We start from the raw sequence: 6,000 nt of genomic DNA, 5'->3' as shown, positions 1-6,000 counted from the left end.
GCACCGGGCTTCGGTTAATAGGTTAGTCCCAAAAATAATATGAAAAGGTATATTAAAGCCCATTAAACATCCAAAACATATAATATAATAGCATGGAACAATAAAAAATTATAGATACGTTGGAGACGTATCACCCTACAGCAATTGTATCAATAAACCCTTCCACATCATTACGATGTGGTTCCTCTATGCTGCCCGCAAAGGGTATCTTACAGACGTGACAAAAATCATATAGTGACATCTCCTTAACCTCATTATATAAGTGAAATCCCATTGAAGGTGGTGATTTCTTAACATGAAAGTAAAAAATTTGCACGAAAATATTAGTGAGGAGGAGATACTGTTGGCGCTGGTCGCGGAGGAAGTCGATGAGGCCTGCATTCTCAGCCAAATAATAAAAGTCCTCATATATCCGGGTTGCTCTCAAGAACTCATCACAAGGCATTGGCACGGCAGAACCTCCGCAGTGCGAGGGAGATTATATTTGGGCTTCTTATTCTCTTCACTTTGCTTATCCTTCGAGCTTCGGCTCGAAGAGCCTCTCAACAATTTCTTCATCATTTTCTCTGAAAAATTTCTGAAATTTTTAGTTACTCAAAATAAAAGTGAACCAAACTCAACAAGGTTGATAGAAACTACTCCCACAAGTGCCTAGAGGCCATATCATGCATTAAAACTACTTTTGACCACATAAATTTGACATGCAAGCTCAAGAACAGGGTCACCTAAGCAGCAAAAGTTTGCAATAAATAAAGCACTAGAACAAAAACTAATTGGACCAATGGAGGAGTCGCATACCGAAGAACAATCCCCAAAGCAGTTTTGTGAATGGAGCTTTGAGCAAGGAGATCCAAAATGGCAGCAAGATGAGCTAGAACTCGGGTTTGAGCTAGTGGATGGTTTTTTCTGGAGGAAGACGAAGTGTGTGGGTGCAAGAATAAGTGGAGGGGGCCCACGTGGGGTCCATGAGACAGGGGGCGCGCCCCAGGGGGGTGGGCGTGCCCTGGACCCTCGTGGCCAGGTGGTGTGGCCCCCTGGTGTGTTCTCAGTGCCAATAATTCTTAAATATTCTACAAAAAATCGTCTAAAATTTTCAGGGCGTTTGGAGAACTTTTATTTTCGGGGTATTTTTTATTGCAAGGATAATTCAGAAAACGGACAGAAAATACTATTTTTGCTTTATTTAATCTAAATAACAGAAAGTAAAAGGACGGTACAGAGAGTTGTGCTTTCTAACTTCATCCATCTCATGCTCATCAAAAGGAGTCCACTAACAAGGTTGATCAAGTCTTGTTAACAAACTCTTTTTGAATAACATGAAACCGGAGAATTTTCGAATAACACTAGGTTACCTCAACTAGGATATGCACATCCCCAACAATAAGAATATCATGGTTCTTCTTGACAGTAGGAAGAGGGAATTCAAAACGTCCAATAGCAAGTGTTGAAGTTTTTCCAATAGAATTTATACTGTGGACTTGAGGTTGTTTCCTCGGAAAATGTACCGTATGCTCATTACCATTAACATGAAAAGTGACATTGCCTTTGTTGCAATCAATAACAACCCCTGCAATATTCAAAAAGGTCTACCAAGAATAATAGACATACTATCGCCATTAGGAATATCAAGAATAACAAAGTCCGTTAAAATGGTAACGTTTACAACCACAATAGGCACATCCTCACAAATACTGACAGGTATAGCAGTTGATTTATCGGCCATTTGCAAAGATATTTCAGTAGGTGTCAACTTATTCAAATCAAGTCTACGATATAAAGAGAGAGGCATAACACTGGCTCCAAGATCACATAAAGCAGTTTTAACATAGTTTCTTTTAATGGAGCATGTTATAGTGGGTACTCCTGCATCTCCAAGTTTCTTTGGTATTCCACCTTTAAAAGTGTAATTGGCAAGCATGGTGGAAATTTCAGCTTCCGGTATCTTTCTTTTATTTGTAACAATATCTTTCATGCACTTAGCATAAGGATTCATTTTAAGCATATCAGTCAAATGCATACGCAAAAAGATGGGTCTAATCATTTTAGCAAAGCGCTAAAAATCCTCATCATCCTTTTTCTTGGATGGTTTAGGCGGAAAAGGCATGGGTTTCTGAACCCATGGTTCTCTTTCTTTACCATGCTTCCTAGCAACGAAGTCTCTCTTATCATAACGTTGATTCTTTGATTGTGGATTATCAAGATCAATAGCAGGTTCAATTTCTACATCATTGTTATTTCTAGGTTGAGCATCAACATGAACATCATCATTAATATTGTCACTAGGTTCATGTTCATTACCAAATTGTGTTTCAGCATCAGAAATAGAAATATCATTGGGATTCTCAGGTGTGTCAACATCAGGTTCACTAGAAGCATGCAAAGTCCTGTCATTTTTCTTTTTCTTCTTCTTAGAAGAACTAGGTGCATCGACATTAATTCTCTGAGAATCTTGCTCAATTCTCTTAGGGTGGCCCTCGGGATACAAAGGTCCCTGAGTCATTCTACCTCCTCTAGTCACAACTCTAACATCATTATCCTTCTTCTTATTATTTAATTCATTGAGCAAATCATTTTGAGCTTTAAGCACTTGTTCTACTTGAGTGGTAACCATAGAAGCATGTTTACTAATAAGTTTAAGATCACCTTTAAATCTAGACATATAATCACTCAGGTGTTCAATCATATAAGCATTACGTTTCAATTGTCTACCAACATAAGCATTGAAGTTTTCTTGCTTAATAATAAAATTATCAAATTCATCCAAGCATTGGCTAGCAGACTTATTACGAGGAATATCACCTTCATCAAATCTATAGAGATAATTTACCTTTACTACCTGTGTCGGGTTATCAAGACCATGTATTTCTTCAATAGGTGGTAAATTCTTAGCATCTTCAGCTTTAATACCCTTTTCTTTCATAGATTTGTTTGCCTCTTGCATATCTTCAGGACTGAGAAGTAGAATACCCCTTTTCTTCGGAGTTGGCTTAGGAGTTGGTTCAGGAAGTGTCCAATCATTTTCATTACTCAACATATTATTCAATAGCAATTCAGCTTGATCAACAATTCTTTCCCTGAAAACACAACCATCACAACTATCCAGGTGGTCTCTGGAAGCATCGGTTAGTCCATTATAAAAGATATCAAGTATTTCATTTTTCTTGAGAGGATGATCAGGCAAAGCATTAAGTAATCGGAGAAGCCTCCCCCAAGCTTGTGGGAGACTCTCTTCTTCAATTTGCACAAAATTTTATATTTCCCTTAAGGCAACTTGTTTCTTATAAGCGGGGAAATATTTAGCAGAGAAGTAATGAATCATATCCAGGGGACTACGCACACAACCAGGATGAAGAGAATTAAACCATGTTTTAGCATCACCCTTTAATGAGAACAGAAATAACTTAAGGATAAAGTAATAGCGAGTTTTCTCATCATTAGTGAACAGGGTGGCTATATCATTTAATTTAGTAAGATGTGCCACAATAGTTTTAGATTCATAGCCATAAAAAGGATCAGATTCAACCAAAGTAATTAACTCAGGATCGACAGAGAAATCATAATCCTTATCAGAGATACAGATAGGTGAAGTAGCAAAAGCAGGGTCATGTTTCATTCTAGCATTCTATGATTTTTCTTTCAGCTTAGCTAATAGTTTCTTAAGATCATATCTATCATTGCAAGCTAAAAAGTCTCTAGCAGTTTCTTCATCCATAACATAACCCTCAAGCGCAACAGGCAATTCATATCTAGGGGGAGAATCCTCATCATCACTTTCATCAATATTATCAATTTCAATAATTTCATTCCCTCTAACCCTAGCAAGTTGTTCATCAAGAAATTAACGTAATGGCACAATATTATCAAGCATAGAAGTAGTTTAATCATAAGCATCATGCATAGCAGAACTGGCATCATCAATAACATGCGACATATCAGAATGAATAGCATGAGTAGGTGTCGCAAGTTTAATCATAACAGAAGGTGAATCGAGTGCAGAGCTAGATGGCAGTTCCTTACCTCCCCTCATAGTTGAGGGATAAATCTTGGTTCTTTCATCATTCAAGTTCTTCATAGTGATCAACAGATATAAATCCCAAGTGACTCAAAGAATAGAACTATGCTCCCCGGCAACGGCGCCAGAAAATAGTCTTGATAACCCACAAGTATAGGGGATCGCAACAGTTTTTGAGGGTAGAGTATTCAACCCAAATTTATTGATTCGACACAAGGGGGCCAAAGAATATTCTCAAGTATTTACTTGTCAATTCAACCGCACCTGAAAGACTTAATATCTGCAGCAAAGTATTTAGTAGCAAAGTAATATGGAAGTAACGGTAACGGTGGCAAAGGTAACAATAGCAGTTTTGTAGTGATTGTAACAGTGGTAACGGAAAAGTAACTAAGAAAAGATCAATATATGAAAAGCTCGTAGGCAGTGGATCAGTGATAGATAATTATGTCGGATGCGATTCCTCATGCAACAGTTATAACATAGGGTGACACAGAACTAGCTCCAGTTCATCAATGTAATGTAGGCATGTATTCCGAATATAGTCATAGGTGCTTATGGAAAAGAACTTGCATGACATCTTTTGTCCTACCCCCCCCTGTGGCAGCGGGGTCCTATTGGAAACTAAGGGTGCATTTGGTTGCATTGCTGGGATAGGCTATGGCTGCCGGCTGGCTAGCTCAACTCGGCCTTGCCAGCCTTGCCAGGGCTGCGCGTTTGGTTATTTGCTTTTGCTAGAGTATAAAATTTAATACGTATATTGCAGTACAAATCAAATTGTGCCATGTATATACTCCATAATGCATGGACTCTTTCCATAATTCTCCGTAACTGGTTGCACGTGGAATCTTTTCGCATGACGTGGTTTTGCCGTCGAGAGCGAGCCGAATTGGCTCTCCCTGGCGAGCGAGGATTTCCTGGCCGAGAGAGGCTAGCTGGCCCTCTAAAGCGAGTTTATTCTAGGGGAACTAAACACATATCCTAGTCCAGCGAGGCTATAACCGTTTTTGCCATGAAACCAAACACACCCTAAGGGATATTAAGGCCTCCTTTTAATAGAGTACCGGAACAAAGCATTTACACTTAGTGAATACATGAACTCCTCAAACTATAGTCATCACCAGGAGTGGTCCCGATTATTGTCACTTCCGGGTTACCGTATCATAACACATAGTCTAGGGCCATGGCTCAAAGCTTCCCTCTCCGGTGTACGGAGGAGTGTCCTCTGGATGCCACTGGTTGGCGATCTTCTCTGGATCCCACTGATAAACCGGCTGACGATAAGGGTCAAGGGATGGCTCCGGCTCAGGCTCTGGAGCTGGTGTCAGGCTCCAGTATGCATGAACGGCCTCCGGCAAAACGAGGTACGTGCCTGAAAATATGTTAAAAAAAGAGGGCGCAGGAAAGGTAATAATCTTCTTCTTATCTTTAACAATGAAATCATGTGCACAAACAAATAAGAACCTTGCAACCAACGCGATAAAGGGGTTGTCAATCCCTTCACGGCCACTTGCAAAAGTGAGATCTGATAAAGATAATAAGATAAATATTTTTGGCATTTTTTTGTATAGATTGGAAAATAAAGATAGCAAAATAAAAGGCGGCAGAAATAGCAAGTAGATAGGAAAATAATATGATGTAAGATAGACCCGGGGGGCATAGGTTTCACTAGTGGCTTCTCTCAAGATAGCAAATTCTATGATGGGTGAACAAATTACTGTCGAGCAATTGATAGAAAAGCACATAGTTATGAGAATATCTAGTCATGATCATGTATATAGGCATCACGTCCGCGACAAGTAGACCGAAACGATTCTGCATCTACTACTATTACTCCACACATCGACCGCTATCCAGCATGCATCTAGAGTATTAAGTTCATAAGAACAGAGTAACGCATTAGGCAAGATGACATGATGTAGAGGGATAAACTCAAGCAATATGATATAAACCCCATATTTTTATCCTCGATGGCAACAATACAATATGTG

Source organism: Triticum urartu, chromosome 5 (assembly GCF_003073215.2).
Source record: "Triticum urartu cultivar G1812 chromosome 5, Tu2.1, whole genome shotgun sequence".
Taxonomy (NCBI): Eukaryota; Viridiplantae; Streptophyta; class Magnoliopsida; order Poales; family Poaceae; genus Triticum; species Triticum urartu.
The sequence above is the reverse complement of the archived record's forward strand: the minus strand, read 5'-3'. Positions refer to the sequence as shown.